Below are 12,389 nucleotides of genomic sequence, written 5' to 3'. Positions count from 1 at the left end.
AGAATTGTTATAGTGTTTTTTTAGTGGCCTGCAATTGTTTATTATCATTTATACTCCTTAATACTTCTAAAGCTACATATGATTGTGACAGAGACAGTTTAAGAAACATATCTTCATTCCACCCCTGGTTTACCTGAGAGAGCAAAATATTTTTCATTTTTATGGAAAACCAGCCATCAGAGCTTGGATCAAAAATGGTGTGGGTAGTTATCTCTTGATAATTCCTGATACTACCAGATAATTATGTGAAATTAACAGCTTTTAATCACTAATGAACTGTGGGCTTTAATTAAATTGGAAAGCTAGAATTAAGACACATTCTGACATTGTTTTGTTCCCTAAGTCAGTCAGATTCCTTCAAATACTTTTGAAAATGAATGTTCAAGGCTTTGGAAATCGTGATGTTGAGATATTAAGTCTCATTTCATTCCCTAAAAACGTAAAAAGGTTTAAAGCGTCTCTCTTTTCTCTAAAGACAAATAATCTCAAGATAAATTTTAGCCCTTTATCTCAAACTATTTTCAGAATGAAAATGGAGGAAGTTAAAGATAAAAGTAGGGGTTTGGGAATTAGTTTATTGGCACATTGTTTTCATTCATTAGTTAAATTATTTAAAGATTGTGAAAAAGTAAAAGCAACCTCTAATTTTTTGAGCATCTCCTAGCTAAAATTCAAATTCCATGTGCCTCATATTACCTAATGTAATCTTAGGTATAGCTAACATGTACTGAAAGCTTACTCTGTGCAAGGAACAAGGCTAAGCACTTCGCACACCTAATGGTATTTAATCTTTACAACAACCCTGTGGAATAGATACTCTGTTCTACTCTTATTTTATATCTGAGAAAACTAAGTCTTATAAATATCAAATAACTCTCTGAAAATGTCACATGTCTGAACTCTTGTCTGTTTCTCTATATTGCCTAGTTGGGAAGTAGCTATTGGGTTCCTTTCTTTTAAAAGCACAGAAACTGAGTCTTTAGAAAAAGCAAGAACAAAAATCTAAGGTGACGTAGCCCTCTATAATGGTGCATCCAAGATAAAATTTATTTTCCGTTTGGTTCCCAAATCTCTCCATACCACCCTACTATCAAAAAAACAATGACAAGGAAATAGCCTGGGTCAGGAGATATTTTACTCACTCGTTCATAGCATCTATGTTTCCAAAAGAAACAAGATGTGAGTCACATAGCATACTAAGGCACTTCAAAATTGTGTGTGATAAAAAAATTGTCAGTTATATTCACCGACTTTACCAAGATAGAGGATAAGCATATACATTTGAAGATTTGTATTAGTAGGGTTAAAATAAAACACATTTTAGGAAAAGGAAAAGGAAACTAAAGAAAAAATTTAGTAGGTCCACCTTAATCAATATTCATCTATTCAGGTGATTTACATTCCTTATCCCTGGATTTTTCATGAAATTGTCAAATTAATAGATGAATTCTAATTCCAACCAAGCTTTCAGAAAAAGTATAGAAGACAAAAGAGAAGCTGACTTGTAATTCCACCAATCTCTCTTTCTTTTTTTCTTTTCTTTTCTTTTTTTTTTTTTTTTTTTTTTTGAGATGGAGTCTTGCTTTATCACCCAAGCTAGAGTGCAGTAGCACGATCTTGGCTCACTGCAACCTCCACCTCCCGGGTTTAAGCCTTTCTTCTGTTTCAGCCTCCCAAGTAGCTGGGATTACAGGCACCTGCCACCATACCTGGCTAATTTTTGTATTTTTAGTAGAGATGCAGTTTCACCATGTTGGCCAGGCTGATCTCAAACTCCTAACCTCCAATGATCCACATGCCTCAGTCTCCCAAAGTGCTGAGATTACAAGCTTGAGCCACCGCGCCCGGACAAAAGTCTCGTTTTTATTACACTTAAATGATGGTGCTTGACTAGAAATACTTAGTATTTGTTTAGGTTTTACCATTTCAGAATTGAAGTATTTAATTTAAACAACAGAAAAGCAGAAAGAAAAAAACAGTGTATGTGAAATGGATTTTGGCTGTGATGTTTATTTTTGTGTGTCAACTTGACTTAGCCATTTGGTGCCCAGATACTTGGTCAAATATTATCCTGGGTGTGTCTGTGAGGATCTCTATGAGGGAGATTAACATTTGAATTTGTAAACTGAGTAAGATTGCCCTCCCCAATATGGATGAGCCTCAGCTAATCAAGGAAAGGCCTGAATAGAACCACAAGGTTGACCTTCCCTTTCATAAAAGGAAACTCTTCCTCCTGACTGCCTTGAGCTGAAACATTAGTTCTTTCCTTCTTTTGATTCAAACTGAAGCATCAGTTCACTAGTCCTCAGCTTGATGTCTTTCAGACTGAAATGATACCATTGTCTTTCCTGGTTCTCAGGCTTTCAAGTTTGTTGTACTAGAAGTATACCATGAGTCCCCCGTTTGTCCCCCGTTTGCTGACTGCAGATCTGACCTCTCAGCCTCCATAATCACTTGAGCCAATTTTTGTAAGTGAGCCAGTCATATGTACATATGTATCTGCAAATATATACATATATATCCACACACATGTATCCTATCAGTTCTTTTTCTCTGGAGAACCCTAACACAGTGGCCATGTAAAAATTTCTTTTGCTTTTCCAATCATATATGATAATCTTCTATGGTGCTTTATTAAGTATATGCTCTCCTTAGATATTCTTTATAAAAATGTATGTGTTCTCTAGATAAATTATATGCTTATTTGTATATGTGAGCAGATGTTAATATATGTATTTATAAAGGTATAAAACAGCCTCATATAAAGTAGATAGTCAATTTTTTTTAGTATTCACTTATTTTTCTTTTTGAACCAACTTTAATAGGGTATAATTTATATATAAATAAATACATTTATTTTAAGTGTACCCGAGGAGCTTAAGCTACTGTATACCCTCATGCAACTACCACCACAATCAGGGTCAAGAAAATTCCCACTACTGCAGAAAGTTCCTTCCAATCTCTTTGGTCATAATCAAACCACACAGTTAAACACATTTGTATTTCTACACTGATGTATATGAATATTGACATTAAATGGTATAAAGAATATTAATGCCTATCTTAATACTGTATGCCATATTGGGGTAGATTTTTCTGCCATAAGCTTCCAGAAAACTTTTAAAAACATTTTGGATTTTGAAATTGTTAATAAGAAACTGTGGACCTGTTTTAAAAAGTTATATGATAATGAAAAGGATATAAAAGTGATAATTACTCCTAAATATACATGTTATTTGTTTGTATTAGAGACATCCTGGACTTATGACGAATAAACTTAAAAACAAAAAACTTTTTGAATAATCTTTGAAAGCTAACTTATTTTAAGAAAATTTATTAACTAGTGTATACTTTGTACCTAATAGTATACTTGGCACATAATAAGTACTCAGTAATACATTTTGTTTTGCTTTCTGATAATTCTTCCTCACTCATCCGTGTATACTCCTGTTTGTTAATTTAAGAAGCTCTAATTTTTTCTACTTGTTTAGTGTCTGGCAAATAATCTAGGACTGTGCTGTTCAATAATGTAGTCATTAGCCACATATGATTATTTAAATTTAAATTAATGGCTATTAAAATGAAAAAGCCATTTCCTTAGCCACACTAGTCACATTGAGATGCCTGACAGCCACAAGTGGCTCATGGCTACTCTATCAGACGCGAATATTCTTAAATAAATCCTACACATAAACTTTTTCCTAAAATTATTTTTGCTTATATCTGTTTGTTTTAAAAAACGAAAGAGAAAGAAAAAGAAAATGAACTTATTTTGGAAGTGATCTCAGCCAGTTCCCAGAGAATAGCTGGAAGGGTCTAACTTCATTTTAGAGAGATGATGATTAAGTAACTTGCCCAAGGTCACAAACCTACAGTGGGGTGGAGTTGAGATCAGTCTCTAGATGGCCTAAGGTAACTCCATACTCCCTTGGATTACACCATGCTGTCTCTCAATTTTTACAAGTTCAAGCTCTTAGAGGGTTTCTATGTGCTTGTTTGTTTTGTTTCTTTTTTTGTCACTTTGTAAGATTTTGGGCTATGGCAACAGCTGCTACAGTGATGCTCCTTGCTTGCCAGTTATCTGGGATGGCTGGCCATGTAAATGATGGTTGATTATCCTGTTGGCACAGTTTTGTGCTTCTAACATCTTTGCCATATGGTCGTGCTTTCCCATTGGAAAATCTGACTCGTTTGTAAACTGATTTCCTCAAGAGCAGAGACCATGACTCCTGCTTCTTTGACATTTATTTTGGGCCGAGGAGAGTGCACCCAAGAGCAGGAGCTTGATGAACATAATCGGGATTCAGGCCCCTCCACTCATCCTTCTGTCTAGCTAGCAATAATGTTCCTGTATTAGCTTCTACTGCTACTGTACCACAAATTTACTAGTTTGGAACAATGCAAACACAGTATCTTCCAGTTCTGGAAGTCAGGAGTCTGAAATGGCTCTTACTGAGCTAAAAGCAAGGGGTCACCAGGCCTGCATTTTTCCTAGTGGCTCTGTGGAAGAATTTGTGTTCTTGCCTTTCCCATCTTTTAGAGGCACACCACAGTCCTTGCCTTTCTGTCTTCCAAGCCATATATGGTAAAGTGAGTCTTTCTCACATCACATCACTCTTGACACTCTGCTTCCTTCTGTCACCTGCTGTGACTCCGACTCACCCTCCTCTCTCAAAGTACACAGCAATTACATTTATATTTACCAGATAACCCAGGACAATCTTATAATAAGATCTACTAATTAGAAACCTTAATTCTATCGATAGCTTTAATTCGCCCTTGCTATATAATATATTCACAAATCTGAGGATATGGGTGTGGACATCTTGGGGATCTATTCTGCTTATCACAATTCCTTTTATCATTTGGTAGTTTCTTCCTTACATATATTTCTCCACTATCCAAGTGTGACCTTTTTGAGCATAATGTTCTATCCTATCTGTTTTACACACATCCATCCTCACATGGTTCCTACAACATAAAATATATAAAATACATATTCAATATAAAAATGGAAGCATAGGCCAGGCACAGTGGCTCATGCCTATAATCCTAGAAGTTTGGGAAGCTGAGATGGCAGATCATCTGAGGTCAGGAGTTTGAGACCAGCCTGACCAACATGACAAAACTCCACTCTACTAAAACTACAAAATTAGCTGGGTGTGGTGGTGCACATCTGTAATCCCAGCTACTTGGGAGGCTGAGGCAGGAGAATCACTTAAACCCAGCAGGCGAAGTTTGCAGTGAGCCAAGATTGTGTCATTGCACTCCAGCCTGGCAAACAAGAGCAAAACTCTGTCTCAAAAAGAAAAAGAAAAAAGAAAAGTGAAAGCATAAAGAAATATGCTGCTTAAAATGTGTCTTATCTGGAAACAGAAACATACTTTACATGTAAACATCTTTCTATTTATTCAACAAATGTCTTGAGTTCTTACCATATACCCAGATCTGTTCTAGGTTGTTGGAGAAAATAACAGAAATCCTTGAATTTAGGTTCCAGCGGTTGGTGTTGAAAGTAAAGCTTGGAGTCACAAAGAAAAAGAGCTCTTAAACAAATAATTTCTCAGCAAAGCAAATTTACTTCTGCAGAAGGGTGTTTCTTGCAGGTCTGGTCGCCCTGAGAGCACAACGAACAAAAGAGGGAAGGGTTTTTTATTTCTAATGCAGCTTGTCCCTGCTACTGTGTCCTGCCTCCATTGGCTGGAGTTGGACTGCACAATTTAACCGGAATCTGAATGGCTAACTTGAAAAGTGTAGGAATGTAGTTACACTGGTGGGAAGGACAGTTTCTGCAGGAAGGGTCGTTGCCACAGGAGGGGCAATTTACAGAGTGAGTAACAGATGTGGGCTTTGTAGATAAGGACTGGTGGGAGAGTTGTTTACTGAAACCAAGACAGGGAGGGATAGAGAGCAAGGAAGTTTGGCCTTGAAAGTAGAGAACAAAGAACAAGGAAACTAAACAAGCTAAACCTTTGAAGAGGTACTTTTTCTTGTATCTGACAACTCCCCCCTTTTAAATGTTTATAAGTATTCCTCTTCAAACCTTTTTAACATATCTTGACTTTGTTGTTTTGCTTGACCTTTTAAAAGAAAAAGTTGATTTAAATAGGGAGGCGGGGGAATTATGGGAGTTTTTGGTGAGAGCTATTTCAATACGTTTTTGTATTAATCCCCGGGCGCAGGGTATGATACAGTATCCTATGAGAACAAATACACCTATGACAATTGCAAGAGATGTTAGTACTGAAGACTGAGCCCTTTCCATTTACTGAAACACCTTTTCATAAAACTTGTGAAGGGGTCATTTATCCCAGAATTTTTGGCCAGTTTATTTGATAGTGAGCTGAGACTTTGTTAAGTTTTGGTAATTGTTCCATCAGGGGCTGTGTTGTTGGAGATAAATGTACAACATTGGATTTTGGTCATAACACAGACTCCACCTTTTTTTTGCCAGTATCATGTTTAATGCTATTTTGTTTCCCCAAGCCATTTGACTGTTGGGCTTTAATGGTTCAGCTATTCCTTTAATAGCATCCCTGGCATAATTAACAAATCATTGTTGATTGTAACATATGTAATTTATCCAATCTACATTTATATTTCTTGTTGTACTTAAACCCTGTAGCTATTTGATTTTGAACTTTAAATTCATTTGGTACCTCTCGTGGGACTCCAATAGCATTTGTGTAAACATGAGGGTTAAAAGATCTGGGTGGAGTGCTTCTTCTAACTCAATCTTGAATTTTTTGCTTACTGTGTTGGAGGAATTCCAGGGTGAAAGGGATGGCCAATTGGACTAGAGTGTAAGTGCTGCTCCAGTTATTTGGCAGATAACTCAATGGTAGTTTCCCATAATACTACCATACGTCTGTTTGGGAGTGAACAAGGACAGATTGACTGGTAAGCTTTCGGAAAGGCTTAGTTTCATTGAACCCTTTTAGGTCTCCAAGAGACATCAATTTCTCCCCCTACCATAAGAGACACAAGGTAAAATTAACATCTGAGGCCGAAGGCTGGATGGCTCTTGGGTGCTGACCCACAAAGCCTTTGACTTCAGGGAATAGTAGTGAGAGAGTCTTGCACGCCTTACTGCCCCAGGCTGTGGGGTTTTGAAAGAGACTCACCATGCAGCTGATGCCCAATCAGTCAGAGGACCATCCAAGTGGGAAAGGGGCTATTTGAGCTTCTGGTCTGCCTGCTGCACAAGTGTAACCGTCACTTTTATTTAATGTATAAATATAATATTTAATCCATTTCAACCAGTGATTTCTATCTTGGTATCTTGTTAGCACTGTCAAAGTTTGTTCTAAATCTGTAATTTCTACAATCTAGACTATGGCTTTGTTATTGGAAAGAATACCAGTTTGATCGAGACAAGGTTTTAGGGAAGAATAAAGGAAAGGGGGTGGAGGATCAATGAAGCACACTTCAAAATTTCCTATTGGGTCTGTCACGGAATGAAAATTAGCTCTTAGGCCATAGAAGCGACTTAGAGTGGAGTTAGTGTAGGTGGAGGTAGGGACAGAGTTGGAGATGTTACACTGCTGAAACTGACAATTAGAGGGAGTTACTTTTTTGGTAAAGTGGATTTAGGGTTTTAGATCAATGCAGCCTCCTCTTGGAGAGGTCCAGTCCTGATGTTTGGTGGTCCAGATTACATCTCCCCAGTCACAACAGAACCTCCATCCAGCGCTTAATGCACTTCTGATACAAGTGTGTCAGAAGTCTTATTTATTCTAGAGGGGCAGAGATACTTGTCAATAGAAGCTAGCCACCCCTGCAGCTCTTCTTACCTTAGTCCCAACCAAGAAATACTTCATTGCCCCCGCACTTTTCTTACCTTGGTCTGTGCACAGAGTTACCTGGTCTCTGAGTTATCTATTTGTAGGCCTTTTCTTCCGACCTTGCTGAGAATCCAGGTTTATTCATCATGCCAGATGGGTCTCAATCTCTTACCCCTGAGGCCACTGCAACAAGGCAGTGGGACATGTCTCCTCACAAGAGATGATCAGAGACCCCTCCCCAGAGGAGAATGGGATCCTGGGTGGGCCCCCAAAATTATTGAAAGTAAAACTCATAGTCACAAAGAAAATGAGTATTTAAACAAAGAATTTCTCAGCAAGGAAAATTTACTTCTGCAGAAGGGTGCTTCTTACAGTTCTGATCACCCCAAGAGCACACCAAACAAAAGAAGGAAGGGGTTTTTATTTCTAACGCAGCTTGTCCCTACTACTGTGTCCTGCCTCTATTGGCTGGAGTTGGACTGCACAATTTAAGCTGAACCCAAACCCAGTTGGCTAACTTGAAAAGTGCAGGAATGCGGTTGCACTGGTGGGAAGGACAGTTTTGGCAGGAAGGGCTGTTGCGACAGGAGGGATAATTTACAGAGTGAGTAACAGATTTGGGCTCTGTAGATAAGGACCAGCAGGAGAGTTGTTTACTGAAACCAAGACAGGGAGGCACAGAGATAAAGGAAGTTTGGCCTTGAAAGTAGAGAACAAAGAACAAAGAAACTAAACAAGCTAAACTTTTGAAGAGAAACTTTTTCTTGTATCTGACACTTGGTAAAAGGCAACAAGTAATTAACAGAATAAATAGTATATTTATGGTTATGTAAGAAGGAGATACATGCTGTAAAAATGGGGTATAGAAAAAATGAGCACATGTCCACACAAAAACTTGCAAATTAAACATCATAACTTTATTGCTCATAATGTCCAGAAATTATGTGTTGGACACCACAAATGTCCAACAATTAGTGAATGAGTAAACAAAAAATGAGGTATATCCATATAATGAAATACTCTTCAGCAATGAAAAGAAAATAATACTGATACATGATATAATGTGAATGAAACACAAAAACATCATGCTAAGTAAAAGAAACCACACAAAATTAGCCCCTTTTTAACACTGGATTTATATTCAATGTCCCAAAAAGAAAATCTATACAGATGGAAAATAAATTAGTAATTGCCTAGAGATGGGTTTGGGACAGGAAAATAACTGTAAAGGGGGATAAGTTTTCTTTGTAATGTTATTAAAATGTTTTCAAATTTGATAGTGTTCATAGTTGCACAACTCTGTACTAAAAATCATTGAATTGTGCACTTAGGTAAATTTTTGCCATTTAATTATACTGCAACCACCTTGTTAACTAAAAAAAAATTTGAGGAAAGAAAATGTCTTAAGGGAAGGGTGATTGGGAGCATTGCCTGGGTGCAGGTGTAACTTCATTAAGGTAGTCAGATTTAACCTTACGAAGGAGGAGATAGTGATCAAAGTGTTGCTATCTGAGGAGTATGGATTCCAGCCTGAAACAAAACCTTATAAAATTTTTCTGAGGTTGGAGGGGATGTGGTGAGTTGCAAGAATACCAAGAAAGCAAATGTGACCTAAGCAGAATGAGTTGAGTAGATGAAGATGTGTTGAGAGAGAAAAGATGGGGCACAGAGTGGGCAGGGCCTTGTAAGCCCCTGTAAGGGATTTGACATCAATTTGAATGAAATGAAAAAAAGTGAGATTTTGAGATTAGGAGTGATCTGGATTCACTTCCACTTTTATGGTATATTCATGACTTCTCTGTTAATCAATCATTGGAGGAAGATAAGGGTGAACATAGGAGAAGCAAAGAGATAAGATGAGTAATTCAGTCATCCTATAAGAGAATTTAAGGTTTGGAACCAGGGAAGTAGCAGTGTATATAGTTAGAGGTCATCTGAATTTCTGTTTGTGAGCATGTGCATTTTATTGCTAATGAAGAATCTTTTTGGCTTTATAGAAAGAACATGATGACATCAATTTCTTTTCACCTAAGAAGTTGGAATTGATTTTGCCATCCTGCTCTAGACTTTCAGACCATGAATTTTCTGGCACTGGATGATTTCCTTACCTTGACTTCTTCTTGGTTCTCTAAAACAGCAGTGATGCACACTTAGGAGCCATTGTAGTGATGAAAAATGAAACAGGTATAAAAACATGAAATATTTTCAACTTCGATCAAATGTAATATATTTCAGGTAGTTGATCTGTTAGGTTCATGGGACAATCTGAAGAAAAACAAAACAAGGCAAAACTTTCAGATTTTAAATAATTTTCTGAATTCTTATATAAGCATAAATATTATAATTTGGTTTTCACTTAAAATAGCTGTACATATATATATTCTAAAATCATTGTAAATTTTAGGAAATGATATCTATTTCATAATTTCATATCGAGAAAATCTTTAGAAAGGTTAGTCAGTGGTTTCATATTTAGGCAAAATTCAAATTGTTTTAGAATTATTTGAAAAAATAAAGTTGATCCTGCTGAAGTTTTTCAAACTTTAAAGAGCAATATTATGTTTAATAAAAAAATGCATTCTGGAAAGTGTGTAAAAATAGATTTTTCTAGTTCTATGAAGAATTTCATTGGTGGATTAATAGAAATAACATTGAACCTATCAATTGCTTTCAGAATAATGACCATTTTAGCAATATTAATTCTTCCTATCCATGAGCATGGAATGTTTTTCCATTTGTTTGTCTCATCCCTGATTTCTTTGAGCAGTTTTTTTGTAGTTCTCCTTGTAGGAATCTTTTAATTCCCTGGTTAGCTGTATTCCTAGGTATTTTATTCTTTTTATAAATATTGTGAATAAGATTGCATTCCTGATTTGGCTCTCAGTTTTGCTATTACTAGTTTATAGGAAAACCAGTGATTTTTGTACATTCATTTTGTATCTTGAGACTTCACTGAACTTTTTTATCAGCTGAAGGAGCTTTTGGGCTGAGACTTTGGGCTTTTCTTGATGTAGGGTTATGTTGTCTGCTAACAGGGATTGTTTGCGTTCCTATATTCCTATTTGGATGCCCTTTATTTCTTCTTCTGCCTGACTGGTCTGGCCAGGACTTCCAATAGTATATTGAATAGGAGTGGTGAGAGAGGGCATCCTTGTCTGGTGCCAATTCTCAAGGGGAATGTTTCCAGCTTTTGCCTGTTCGGTATCATATCAGCAGTGGGTTTGTCTCTTATGATTTTGAGGCATGCACCTTCATTATCTAGTTTGTTGAGAGTTTTTAACATAAAGATATGTTAATTTTTATTGAAAGCCTCTTCTGCATCTATGGAGAAAATAATGTGGCTTTTGTCTTTAGTTCTGTTTAAGTGATGAATCACATTTATTGATTTGCATATGTTGAACCAACCTTGCATCCCAGGGATAAAGCCTCCTTGATTGTGGTAGTTAAATTTTTGATGTGCTCCAAGGTTTGGTTTGCCATATTATATTGATGATTCTTGGATTGATATTCATCAAGGATATTGGCCAGCAGTTTTCTTTCTTTCCTTTTTTTTTTTTTTTTTGGTTGTTGTTTGCGTCTGCCAGGTTTTGGTATCAGGATTATGCTGGCCCTATAGAATGAGTTAAGGAAAAGTCACTCCTCCTTGATTTTTTGCAATAATTTCAGTAGGAATGGTACATGCTCTTCTTTGTAATTGAGCTGTGAATCTGTCTGGTTCTGGGCTTTGTGAAGTTGGTAGGCTATTTATTACTGATTCCATTTTGCACTCCATTATTGGTCTGTTCAGGGACTCAATTTTTTTCCTGGTTCAGTATTGGGAGAGTATGTGTATCCACTAATTTATTCATTTCTTCTAAATGTCCTAGTTCATATGTGTAGAGGTGCTCATAGTATTCTGATAGTTATTAATATTTCTGTCTGGTCAGTGGTATTATTCCCTTTGTCATTTCTAATTGTGTTTATTTTTATTTTCTCTCCTTTCTCCTTTATTAATCTAGTTAGCAGTCTACCTGTTTTATTAGTTTAAAAAAATCCTGCATTTGTTAATATTTTGAATGGTTTTTCATGCTGCACTCTATTTCACTTTACTTCTGATTTTTGTTATTTCTTCTCTTCTGCTAGCCTTTTGTTTTTGTTTTTTGTGTTTTTCAGATGTGATATTCCATTGTCAAATTGAGATCTTTCCAACTTTTTGATGCGGGTATTTGGTGCTATCAATTTTCCTCTTAACACTGTTTTAGCTGTCTCCCAGAGATTCTGGTATGTTTTGTCTTTGTTCTCATTTGTTTCAAAGAACTTCTTGATTTCTGCCTTAATTTCATTATTTATCCAAAAGTCACAGAGGAGCAGGTTTTTAAATTTCCACATCATTGTATGATTTAGAGCAAATTTCTTAGCCTTGACTTCTAATTTGACTGTTCTGTGGTCTGAGGGAGTGGTTGTTACTATTTCAGTTCTTTTGCATGTGCTAAGGAGTGTTTTATGTTCAACATTGTGATTGATGTTAGAGTACGGGCCACGTGGCAATGAGAGGAATGTGTATTCCGTTTTTGGGGGGTGGAGAGTTCTGTAGATGTCTGTCAGGTCCATTTGATCCCGTGCTGA

The 12,389-nt window shown here is 36.6% G+C and overlaps 1 long non-coding RNA gene across 1 annotated transcript in view; it reads right to left on the bottom strand.

The window, feature by feature from the left end:
- LOC126934888 (uncharacterized) overlaps positions 1–8,040 on the bottom strand; it is a 100,911-nt gene extending 92,871 nt beyond the window's left edge. The window contains exons 1-2 of the long non-coding RNA XR_007719136.1: positions 7,841–8,040; positions 5,436–5,617 (exon numbers count right to left, since the gene is read on the bottom strand). This is a non-coding gene — a long non-coding RNA (uncharacterized LOC126934888). The remainder of the gene's footprint in view (positions 1–5,435; positions 5,618–7,840) is intronic.
- Positions 8,041–12,389: the final 4,349 nt, after the last annotated feature.

The sequence above is a fragment of the Macaca thibetana genome, chromosome 14 (assembly GCF_024542745.1).
Source record: "Macaca thibetana thibetana isolate TM-01 chromosome 14, ASM2454274v1, whole genome shotgun sequence".
Taxonomy (NCBI): domain Eukaryota; kingdom Metazoa; phylum Chordata; class Mammalia; order Primates; family Cercopithecidae; genus Macaca; species Macaca thibetana.
Note: the sequence above shows the minus strand (reverse complement) of the source record. Positions and strands in the feature narration are given on the sequence as shown.